Below are 12,689 nucleotides of genomic sequence, written 5' to 3' on the forward strand. Positions count from 1 at the left end.
ATCTGCATACATTTCACCACTTTAGACCACACTTTCCAGACTGATATCACGCACTTAAATCACGTTTGCTTGTAGTAGCTAGCCCCAAGTTGTCTTAGATGCATACCACGCACAGATCGGCCCGTGGCCAGCTCATAGATAGCGGGGGTAGCTGTACCATACGACTGGTCCCAGCCTTGTCCGCTGAGAAGAACTGCGCCAACTGCTGTAAGAAGGCTGCATAGTAATAGCATAACAGGTTGGGGACCGCCCATCCTCCACGATCTTGTGGTAGGGTTAATACCTTTAAAGATCATTGAGTTTTCTTATATTTCCAGATGAAGTTGATAAAGACAGAGTCTAGTTTCTTCAAGAAGTGCCCTTCAATCTCCAGGGGAATGGTGTGGGAATTTTCTTGTGTTGTGTTTTTACTCTATCGCTGTTTTAAGTACTGCATACATACTTTATATATTGCCTCTAAATTAAGCCTGACTGGTCTGTGCCCAACAACCAGAGGTTTGAGCACAGGTTAATTTGGGGTTTGCATGTGACTTCAACCTGGCAAGGATTGTGGTTGTGCTTTGAATAGGGCTTCACCCCCCTCGACAAGTAACCCAGTTTCTTACAAGAATGTTCACCAATGCAGCAGAAAGTGTGGGTTTTGGAGCTATCTTAGAAACACTCTCTTACATATTGAGAACTGTTGTCTTTCTTTTGTCATGTTTTAAGTTTTAGGATTTCAGATGCATTCACCCAGGAAGCATATGAAGAACCCATTCGCCAGTCATCTGTAGAAACACAGAGTGCACTTTATGACCAGACCATGTCCCAGCCAATCTAGCTCCAATGACCAAGAAATCCAAAGAGGAGGACTATCAGCACTCCGCTTGGGGTCCTAATGCAGGACTTTGAGAATTGGGTTATTCTCACTAAAGTCTGTGGTCACTTTTTTTGAGGTGCATGTGGGAGGAGGGACCCTGCAAATTACACCAAGATGCATATTGCAGCAGTGTCTTTCTTTGATTCAGTGGCTATGCCAACTTGTTTCACATCTGGAAGGAATTAAAGGGCTGGGAAAGAAAAGTGGTACAATATGGGATACCAGGAGACCCATGATAGATACTGACAAGTTAATCGAAATTGAAAATTGCCTCCTAATAATCTTCACCTCCTGGCCCAAGCCTATTTTCTTAAGGCAGCTTTCTCTCTGGACTTTTAAAGCGCATTCGGATTTAGTGAACTGGAAGCCAGTTGGAAATCTGGTTTGACTGAGGCACTGCACATGAGTTATGTCAATTCCTTATTTGTCTCCATTTCTTTCTTTAAGACTGACCAGCTTGGGATGGTTGACCATATAGTTCTAGGAAAATTGGCAGTTCATTCTTGTTGTTAATTGGTGTAATTTGCTACATGTATTCTTTTGCGGCCAGTCTGTTGGTTAGTGAAACTCTTTATAGATGACGACAGGCATCCTTTCTCCAAATTTCATTTTGACAAAGCCCTATGAAGGCCTCTAGAGTCAACAAGATCACTACCACTAACTTTACTTTGCCCACTTTTATGATAGGTGATGCCACCTATCATAAACCCTGCAGCAGGGTGGGGTTGGCAATTCTGACGTTTGTGAGATGGAGGTCTGAATGCTATAGGCATTATGTATACCCATATTTAATTTAAAATGAAGCAGGAACCTAGTTTTGTGATAGATATGATGCAGGTATCCGTGAAGCAGGTATCCATGTTCGGGCATGACTCCCACTCAGGAGCTTCCTTGGCACCATACCCACCAGGTTTGTTTGGGTCCATTTAAATAAAAATAAATACTGTCTAACAAGGGAGTTCCTCAAGGCTTGTGCCTTAGCCCAACCTCATTTAACATCTATGTTCCACCTCTGGCAGACGTTGTGAGATATTGCGGTGTGGAGATCGTGTCCTATGTGGATGACACTCTACTCTTCATCTATTTCGGTGCTGACCCAGATAGGGTAAACATACAGTTTGTGCACTGCTTGAGGGAGATCACTGACTGGATGGTCAATAGATGTCTCCAACCAAATTGTGAGAAATCTGAGATTGTGTTGTTTGGAAAAACCCATGAGCTTTGGTCAGCTGACTGGTGGCCCTTGGATCTTGGACCAGTCTCTACTCCTCAGCAAGTGTTGAGAAACTTAGGAATGAAACTTGATCTGACACTCTCTTTTAGAGACCAGGTTAATGCTACACGTGGCACCTGCTATGCCACAATGAGGCTGTTGAAAAACAGTCTTTCCCTGGTTACCTTCCACTTCAAGGATAACCCTGGTTTATGCACTTATACTTAGTCTCCTGGACTATGGAAATTCATTGATGGTTGCAGCAAATGACACCTTAGTGGCTAAACTACAGGTTGTTCAGATCACCCCTGCCTGATTGATCTATAACTCATCTGCGTGGTCATCTCCGGCTCCCATACTAAAACAATTACATTGGCTGCCCATAAAACACCAGCCAACTTTCAAGCTCAGTTGTTTGACTCACAAGGCCTTGTATCAGTTGCAGCCCATACCATTCAAAACGAAGTTATTATTTGCCTTCCAGATAGGTAACATCTTCTAATAAATCCTTTCTGCAGATTCCACATAACCGTACTGACAGATTTGGCAGTAGAGATTTCTCAAATCTGGCTCCTCATCATTGGAACAATCTTCCGTTCTATATCCGCACTTGCCCCATTTTCATGAATTTGAAGAAAATGCACAAAACATGGTTGTTCTAGACAGTCTTTCCTATGCCGGCTCTGGGCAGCACTGAGATACTCTTTTGGGAGCGAGTTGTACGTAATATCAAGTACCCATAACATATCTTACCACTGGTGTGCTTTTCTTTCAATATCCTTGAATTAGGTTCTATGACTTTTGCCAATTTGGGTGTTTCTGGTCATTCTTATGTCCCACAGGTAGTATTACATTCCATACAGGACCCCATCCAGAGGGTGCAGTGGTTTGACACTGGCAGCCTCTGGGTAGAACCTTTCAGAAGGGAGTTGCGAATGACTTTGGGAATGGAGCTTACACCTACCTGTCCTTATCTTCTTGCATATTTTATTGTAATGTATTGTAAATGCATTTATATATAACTAACTACCCCTGACGAGGCATTGAAGCATTGCAGAATTTTCTGACAGGTGGAACGCTAATCCAGAATCCAAGGATAGTTATTCATACAGTGGTTATTGGTTATCCCTGGTTATTGGGATTCATCTTGTGCTCTCAATGAAACTATTCCCTGCATCTACTCCAGCTTCATTGGGGTAGATTAGATTAATAGGAGTTAGTGTTAAACAATAGTATGAATTAATTCAAATGGTTATCTAAAGGAGTTTCGTTATTACAAGATTTCAAGAATATGGTATCAAAGAAAGAGAATTTATTGTCTGTGGAGTGAGGTGTGGGCCATTAGCAAAATTCCAATAAAAGAAACTAAGGTAGGCAGGCATGTGAGAGAGTAGGACACAATGAGAGAATGTCAGGCATGCAGAGAAGAGGGGGTAAGGAGCAGGGCATTCAATAAAAAGAAGAGACAGGGAACACTCAATGAATGTAGGTCAAGATGAATTTTCATTTCGTTTTTAGGAATATATTAGTGTGCACTCTGTGGCTCCAGAGCCGTATATGAAGGCTTGCTGGTTGTCCCATGTGGGCAGGATATACATATATGTAGCATCTTTGGTGTTCTGTATTACTGTCAATCAATAATGTCAAGACTTTGTCCTTTGATAATTACCATTAATAGCGAAGACTATTCCCATTCTTTTGACTTTGTAGTCAGCTCTTTCTATTGTGAAGTATGGGACATCCCTATAGTTGGCACTTTGGGTTTGATATGAATGATTCGGAGTAGTGGACCATCTCTCCAATTTGTATTGATCTCAGGCAGGGGTGTGGGGGTGGGAATAATCTGGCATAACATGGCAAAAGGAATCTTCTTGAACTTTTTTTATACTTCTTTTTATTAAACATTTTCAACATATAACACAGCAATTACAGTCAGGCCAATGACGACATCCTTTACATTATTGACATTGAAGTTGCAACAACAATCAGGATTAACACGCTAAACAACTCAGGGAGATTCAAGAGTGTCAGTAGCAGTCTGTTGATGTGGTGGGGCGCAAATATCACCTCTAAAGTGGTTCCATGCTCCCCACACCTTACTCCATTTCCCGGGGCATCCTATGGCAACATAGATTGACTTTTCCCTATACATACTCCAGTCTAGATCCTCCTTCCACTTCCCTAGTTGGGGCGGGTGGAGCGCCCCACAAAGCTGTGCAATATTCCTTTTAGCGTTCATGTGTGCCAGGGTATCCCACAGCCTGGCATTGGTGTTCAGATCCGTGGGTTCCCAAACATTGTAATACACCTTTGCGCCTCTGGTTGCAAACTCACACCCAGCACTATCGTGTATGCGCCTCCAGTATGCCTGTATGTATTGACAGTCCCATAGTATGTGGAAGAATGTCCCTGTCTCCCCACAGCCTCTTTTGCACTCCGCACTCTCTATCTTCCCCATCTGGACCAGTCGATGACTTGTCACATATACTCTATGGAGTATTTTAAGTTGTATTAACCTCAATCTGGCTGGGATTGCTACCTCACGAGGGGATGATATCGCCACCTGCCAGTCCTCTTCATCAAGTTCCAACCCATCTCCATTCCATTTCCCCTTGAGGGCCTGCAGTGTGTCTGCCAAATTATTAATTAGCTTCTTGTATATGAGGGAGATGGTCTTTTCGGGGAGGTGCCCGTCTAGTATTGAGATATCAGAAGCCTTCCCGCGCAATCTGTATTGGGCAGTTTGACTGTATTTTTGGGGGGCCCCCGCAGATGACATAGATCACTGACTTGGACTAATTGACCGTAAACCCTGAGTATCTCCCGAATATAGCCAATATGTCCAGGAGACCAATCAACGATGTTCTGGGGGAAGTTACATATAAAAGGATATCATTTGCATATAGAGATATCTTATCCTCCCATTCAAGCGACCACCTCATTCCACGGATTACTTGATCCTGTCTAATCCAGGCCGCCAAGGGTTCCAGGGCCAATGCAAAAAGAAGCGGTGACAGGGGACATCCCTGTAGTGTCCCTCTCCTAAGCTGAAAATCTGCGGATTTGCGGTTATTAACCACTACTCGAGCCATAGGGCCAGTGTACAAAAGACGAATCCAGCCTATAAATTCCAGGCTAAACCCTAACTTATGCAATACTGCAAATAAGTAGGGCCACTCGACCATGTCAAACGCCATGGTGGCATCTAACGATATCACTGTGACCGGTTCCTGTATGGTGGGAGCTCTGCCGAGCACTCCGTGCAGGTTAAGGGGGGTGTTTCTTTGAGGCATGAAGCCCGATTGATCAGGGTGTACCAGGGTGTTTATGACTTTAATCAATCGTGTAGCAAGCAACTTCGCGAAGACCTTGGGTTCTACATTCAATAGCGACATCAGCCTGTATGAGGCGCAGCTGGTCTTGGGGTTGCCCTCCTTATATATCACCACTATGATGGCAACTCGTTGGTTGTATGGCAGTATTCCTTTATCTTTACTTTCGAGCCACATAGCGCGGATATGGGGCGCTAGCTTATTCGGGGTCAATTTGTATAGTTCAATGGAAATACCGTAAGGTCCTGTTGCTTTCCCAGAATTTACCCCCCTAATTGCCTGCACCACCTCATCGTCTTTCAGTGGGGAATCCAAGTATTGAATGTTTTCGTCTGAGAGTGTGGGCAACCCAATACTCTAAGTAGCACACCATTCTCTTCCTCTGTGTATCTTCCTGCCAAGCTATATACCCCTTGATAGTAGGCTGCAAAAGTATTTGCAAATTCTTGTGGATCTGTTGTGGGACTGGAGTTTACTCCCTGCACCTCAGTCACCAACCGCGACGCCCACTCCCTCTTGTCTAGCCACGCATTAAGTTTTCCAGCTTTGTCCCCATTCTCATATATCCTACTTGGACCTCCCTACTCTTGCCTTAGCTTTAGGAGGTGGAGACTTTCAGGGGTCACTGTGCGGGCCAAATCTTCTTCCAGCCTCATCACCTCCTCTTCTGCCTTCTCGAGGTCAGCCTGTTTTTCTTTCTTTTTCCCCGCAACCATGGAGAGGGTTTCTCCTCGGATGACTGTTTTGTAGGCCTCCCACAGGGTTTGTGCGGAATTCACTGTGCCCTCATTGTCTCGAAAGTAGTTATCTGTGGCAATATTGTTCCTAATAGGCGGGTCCTTGAAGTACCAGGGGTTGAGAGGGGCCACTATACCAACACTCATCTTTTCTATCCCTATTTTTAGCCACACTGGAGAATGGTCTGATATGCCCCGACCTAAGTGCCTGACTTCCCGGATAGTCTGTGCCAGTATCGCCGGGACTAGGACATAGTCTATGCGAGAGAGACTATCATGGACGCTTGACACATGGGTCTACTGTGTCCTAACTGGGTTATGTGTCCTCCACGCGTCCACTAGCCCCATCATCTCCATTAAACTCTTTAACCAGCTTTGAGCGGGCCTAAGTGTAGGTGGGGGGTGTCGATCAAGCTCTCCTGACACAACTGCTTTGAAGTCCCCCCCCAGTATCAAATGGCCTAGTGGAATGAAAGAAAAATGGTGCTTATATCTTTGAAAGTGTCTGTCTGCAGGCCTGGTGGAACGTAGACTGACAGGAATATGGCTGTCCTCCCTTCCCATTGGCCCGATACCCCAATATATCTACCTCTCTTATCTGCCCACGTTGCTTGTATAGTGAAGGGAAATGAGTTTTTGATCAATATTTCAACTCCTCGAGATCCAGAGGTGAATCTCGCATGAGCCACCAATTTATACCCTCCTCTATGCAAAGCCATACATTTGTCCCCCACTAAGTGGGTTTCCTGTAAGAGGATTACATCTGGGGCATGTCTTCGGATAAATTGGTTGACCATACCCCTTTTAATCATGTCCCCCTTCATGAACTTTTGATAGTGGACATTGCTTGGTTGGCCCAGACGGTTCCAGTGGTGATTATGGCTCGGTGACGTATTATCTCTGGAGGGTTTGGAGACATGGGTCATCTATGAAAGTCTTCAAGAGTTCTACAAAGCATTTAAACAGCTACTTGTTTAAACACCTCAATACTAGCTATTTGAAGTCTACCCCCCATTGGCTGCTTGGGAGATAAACAGTATTTTCATGGTGATGAAGTCAATTAAACCCCATAGTTTGCATAATTTCTGGAATTTTACTTTATGCTTGTTATGTGAAATTCCTGAACCTATGCCATTATGGTACATTGTGTATAGTGTGCCATTCACTGCAGAATTCTACTATGCTGGGGTAATGCGAATGGCCAGAGATTGAGCTTATGTTGCTTCTGCCCATTCTGTTTTTTGCCATTTGTTTACAGTGAAATGTTCCGTTGTGTTAAAATTTTGTGCAAATACGCATTTCGCTCTAAAATATAGCGCTAAATGACAGATTTGCTTTTCATATATTTACTCATAATTTCACACCATTTTCCTGATATTTCATGTAATTGCGTGAAAGTAAATTAAGCAAATTTCACATACCCCTAGTATTTACCTCACATGCGGGCTTTTGCGCTCTATCTTGTTGAGGGGTGCTTATGCTTCTGTTTGTATCTATTTGGTTTACTGCCAGACGCGGCCCGTGGAGGGTGTTTCGGTGGGGCAGAGAGGCGGGGTGGGGGAGGAGCAGGGTCGGGGGGGTGCTAAAAACCCAGAGTATGGATAATTAAAGGTAAGTAAACAATTTAATTAATTAAACGAATTCTGTAGCGCGCCCTGCATCGCAAAATGTGATGCAGGGTGTGCTACGAAATTCGTTTTATTTATTAAATTGTTTACTTACCTTCAATTATCCATACTCCGGTTTTTAACACCCCTGCCCTGCCCCTCCCTCGCCCCGCCTCTCCGCCCCACTGAAACTCCCTCCACGGGCCGTGACTGTTTACTGCCACATCTTAGTGCCCAGGGCAGGGGGATAGGACCATATTATGGCTTTATTTCTCAGGCAGATCTCTCGCAAGTGTGTCAGACAAGGATGTCTCTGGGATGTTTATCAGGTCCACATCTGAGCTGGCTCCATTCTCCATCAGAGCTGAGTGATTACATAATTTTGGGAGGGCCCTTTTTTGAAGAAGTTGCTGGACAATGCGTTGAGGGAAGACCTGTTGAGCGTTCAACTATGACTTTACCAATTAACTCAAATGACGGTTCTGATTTAGCAGTGTACATTTGTAGACTGCACTGTAAATATGTTATGCTCATGCTATTTATTCTGATGGTAATTATAAAGTATAACTATGTTGTTGTGTTAGGAGATATACAGCTAGATTCATCATAGTCCCGTTTTGCGAGTCCTTAATATCGATTATTAAGGAATCGCTATTAAGGACTTGCAAAACGGGATTCATGTAGGAATAGCAAAAAATATTGCGATTCCTACATCATCCTTATTTGCGATTAGCAAATTGCTAATCGCAAATAAGGAATAACTTCCCATTCATTCCTATGGGCCTACCGGCCCATAGGAATGAATGGGGAGTTATTCCTTATTTGCGATTAGCAAATTGCTAATCGCAAATAAGGAATAACTTCCCATTCATTCCTATGGGCCTACCGGCCCATAGGAATGAATGGGGAGTTATTCCTTATTTGCGATTAGCAATTTGCTAATCGCAAATAAGAATGCGATTTCAAGGGTGCCAGGGGTGTCCAAAGGACACCCTGTAGCACCCCTGAAATGGAAATGTAGCCTGATGTTGCGCACACACATGTCCAAAGGACATGTGTGTGTGTGTAACATACCACTTAGAAAAATGCACTAAAGTGCATTTTTCTAAGTTTTCACTATTTACCACGAAGTCAGACTTCGTGGTAAATAGCGGCCGGAAATTGCGAATTCGCATATTTTAAAAGTTTCATGAATTGCATTTCAGGAACCTCAAATAGACATTCCTTAAATGCAATTCCTCGCAAATATGCGATTGCGGAAATAGCGATTTTTGCATTTGGGTGATGAATCCCAAATGCAAAAATTGCGCTCGCAAAGGGCCAGATTCTGAGAATCTGACCCTTTGCGAGCCGATTTTTCGTTCATGAATCTAGCTGATAGTCTTTGTTGAACTTGGCCCTTTTTGCAGGAACATCCCTGAACTTTTGGCCTTCTTCCTGTATTTTGTCTGACCTGTTTTGTTGGTATTATGACTCTGGGCACTCTACCACTGCTGATCAGTGCTAAAGTGCATATGCTCTCCCGATTTTAAATTGATGTAAGGATAAGTGAATCCATGATTGGCTTATTAGATTTTCTGTCAGACCCTAGTACAGTGCACTGCTGGTGCCCAGGGCTAGTAAATCAAATGCTGCTGGTGGGCTTGCAGCACTGGTTGTGCCACCCACAGAAGCAGACTGTATAAGTGTGTCTCAGGTCTGCCATTGCAGAGCCTGTGTGCAGTCTGGTACTGCCATGTTGACTGGGCAAGTGCACCTCCTCGCCAGTCCCTAAACCTTTCCTTTTCTGCATGTTCATCACCCCTATGGTAGGCCCAAGGGCAGGGTGCATTGCAGGTAAAAGGTAGGACATGGTGTGTGTGGCATGTCCTAATAGTAAATTACAGCCATTTTCGTTTTTTCACTATTGCAAGGCTACCTGTTCCCCATAGGCCATAATGGGCAGTTTGATTATAACATCTTATAATCCTAACTGACTCAGGGAACTAGGTATGAATTCGAGTTTAGTAAGCCTGAACTCAGAATGATAAAATACATTGTTTAATGAAGTTGGTTTTAACATTCTGTGTTTGAAAATACCACTTTTAGAAAATAGGTATTTTCTTGCCTAACTATTCAAGCCTGCCTCTGCTAGGTTGCGTATTCCTTCTATGGAGTTTGAGTGACAGGGGCTGGGGGATTCCAGGAGACAGGGTGAGTCAGAAAAGGATGAATAGAGCTATCTGCATGTAGATGGGTGGGAGAAGTTGCACCTGGGACCTGAATAGGGCTGGGCCTGCCTTCCACAATGCTTGCTCCACCTTAAGTGGTGCGCCAGATGTCCCTGGCCCACACTGTCAAAGGAAAGAAGGAGTCTTGTCAACAAAGTGCTCCAGGACTGACCAGAACTGGTTTGGACTAAGCGAGGAAAAGTGTTCTTCTGATCTGCATCATTTGTACCGGGACTCCATTGCTTTCAGGACTGACAAGAACTGGTTTGGACTAGGTACAGACACTCTCTGCCTCCAGAGACAAAGGATTTTGGTGTATAAAAGAAGGGGTCCAGACCCCAGAGAATTAGATCACTTTTGGGAAACAAGAAGAACCTTTGCTGAGGAGCGGAACCAGAGAAACTGAGGAGGAGACTATCCCTAAGCTGAGTGCTGTTTGGGGGATTAGACTGCAGTGGTTGCCTGACTGAGAAAGAAAGGAGAAAGGACTTTGTGCTACTTTCAAATCAACTTGTAAAAGATCTCCAAGGGCTTGAGATGGAGCTTACCTCCTGCTGAAGTCTCAGGGACAACAGACTTCACCAACTAGCTCCCTTGCCTTCCCTTGCTGGGAATTGAAGTGCCTGCTGTGGAGCTGGGCCTTCTGAGAGACTGCGTTTCACTGAGAGCTGGAAGTGCGACTCAAGAGGAAGAAGCGTGTCACCGCCGCAGCCGTTGTCGTTGCATCACCGAAGAAGAGTGTCACAGTCGCAGCAGATGCCATCGCATCACCCAAAGCGCCTCGCATCACCGGAGAAGAGTGTCGCCGTCGCAGCAGAGGCTGTCGCATCCCTGGAGAAATGTGTCGCAGGGGCTGTCACCACTCAGAAGAATCGTTGAGTCACTGCACGGCCGTCGGGTGTGCACGCATCGTGGTCACATCACGAAGAAGATGCCATTTTGTTTCATTGCACTGGTTCTTCATTGCATCACGGCGCTGCTGGTCGCATCACCACGGAAGTGGAGTAAGAAACCGATGCATCACCTCCCCATGTGGAGAAGAACAGACGCATCCCCTACGCAGCAGTAGGGACCCAACGCATCACCATTTTTACGTGTAAGGAACCGACACATCACCTTCCCTGCAACACTTTCATTGTATAGCGTTACGCATCCAAAGGTACATTGAACTCAAAGTGTCGCATTTTACATCTAAAGAGAACTAAGCTATTTCTACCATTTTATAAAGTGCAGTATTGTGGATTTTTGTTGTTTGTGGTCTTGTGTTAAGTCTATATAAAAATACTTATTTTTATACTACAACTTGTGTGGTGTCCATGTGTAGTGTTGTCACTGGGTTACTGTATGTGTTCACAAATGCTTTGCACACTGCCTCTGAGATAAGCTTGTTTCTTCGTGCCAAGCTACCATTGGGGTGAGCAGGGGTTATTTTAGGAGTGTACCCCCTTACCCTGCCTAGACGCAATGGTCCCTATTTGGTCAAAGGTACCTAGCGCTGCCAACTAGAGACCACCAAATATAACAGTCTCAAACCATGAAGTTCAGTCTCTGGTTATGTTATTAAGTGGGCCATGCTATGAGACCTTTCCTGCTCACAGGGTCCCCTCCCATCCTGGGATTGATGTGATATGAGAAGGGTTGGTCTGGAGTACTCTATAAATGAACTGATTCTAGCAGGCTCTCAAAGAACCTCTGAAAGTATCAAATTATCTAGACAATGACCTTGACAAACACCTAATGTGACAAATGTCTGGAACAAGTTCCCTTTTATCTATATTTCAAGGTCACACAGAGAATATAATGTAAACAATGTAGTCTGAATTTACGTATTTTTGTGAAAGTGGTTTGCACTGGTTTGTCTAGAGACTATCATATTGATACATATTAGTTCTATCAAGAACTAATGTAAATGTCCCCATGTAGGATATAGGTCAGCAGCCAATACTGTAAAAACCCCATGAAGTGGCCACTGATTTAGAGAATTCTTTGCCTCAGATCATCCCTCAAGGCCCTGCCAGAGATCCTGACAGAAACTGCCGACTACAGTACTCCTGCACCACCCATTCCTATGATGAAAGCTGAGATCTAGCTAATTCCGAGAGGAGGGGAGCAGAGCCAACCTGATATCTGTTTTCCATTAGAGGGAACACTCCCTCCTGGCTGACGCCTGATAACCACAGTTTCCTTGCTGTAAACAGGTATGCAGTGCACTGAATCCCAATAAACTCTAGGTGCAAGTTAGCCATTCCATGCTCTCATAGTTTAGCGCAGATAACGATATTAGAAATGTTCATAATTTTCTCGCTGTTAGTGACATGCAACAGTGCTATTGCAATAATATTCTTTGTGGTTATTACTCATGTGCTAAGCAACAGGATAAGACTGTTGAAGTAAACACTTTGAAACTCTAAAGTATCTTCTCTTGGTACATTACTTGTGTGTGAAATTCTAAAGCACCAAATTGGGTTTGAATTACCACTGTGTCCCTAACTCCTTCTGTAAGATATTATTAGTAGCGCAGAAAGCACTGACATCACATAAATAAGTATGTTGAGTGTGGTTGTGTGGGGCTACAACAACGTTGTCTCTCATGATCAAGCGTTGGTGCCCTCAACCACGTTCAGGCATCTGTAGGTGAGAAAGCCACACCTTGTAGAATTAAGCATTACCTTAAGCAATAGGGTGATGCAGGAACCTGCCAAAGTGGACGTCTGCCAGAAGCCAAAGGAGC

This window comes from Lissotriton helveticus, chromosome 3_2 (assembly GCF_964261635.1).
Source record: "Lissotriton helveticus chromosome 3_2, aLisHel1.1, whole genome shotgun sequence".
Taxonomy (NCBI): domain Eukaryota; kingdom Metazoa; phylum Chordata; class Amphibia; order Caudata; family Salamandridae; genus Lissotriton; species Lissotriton helveticus.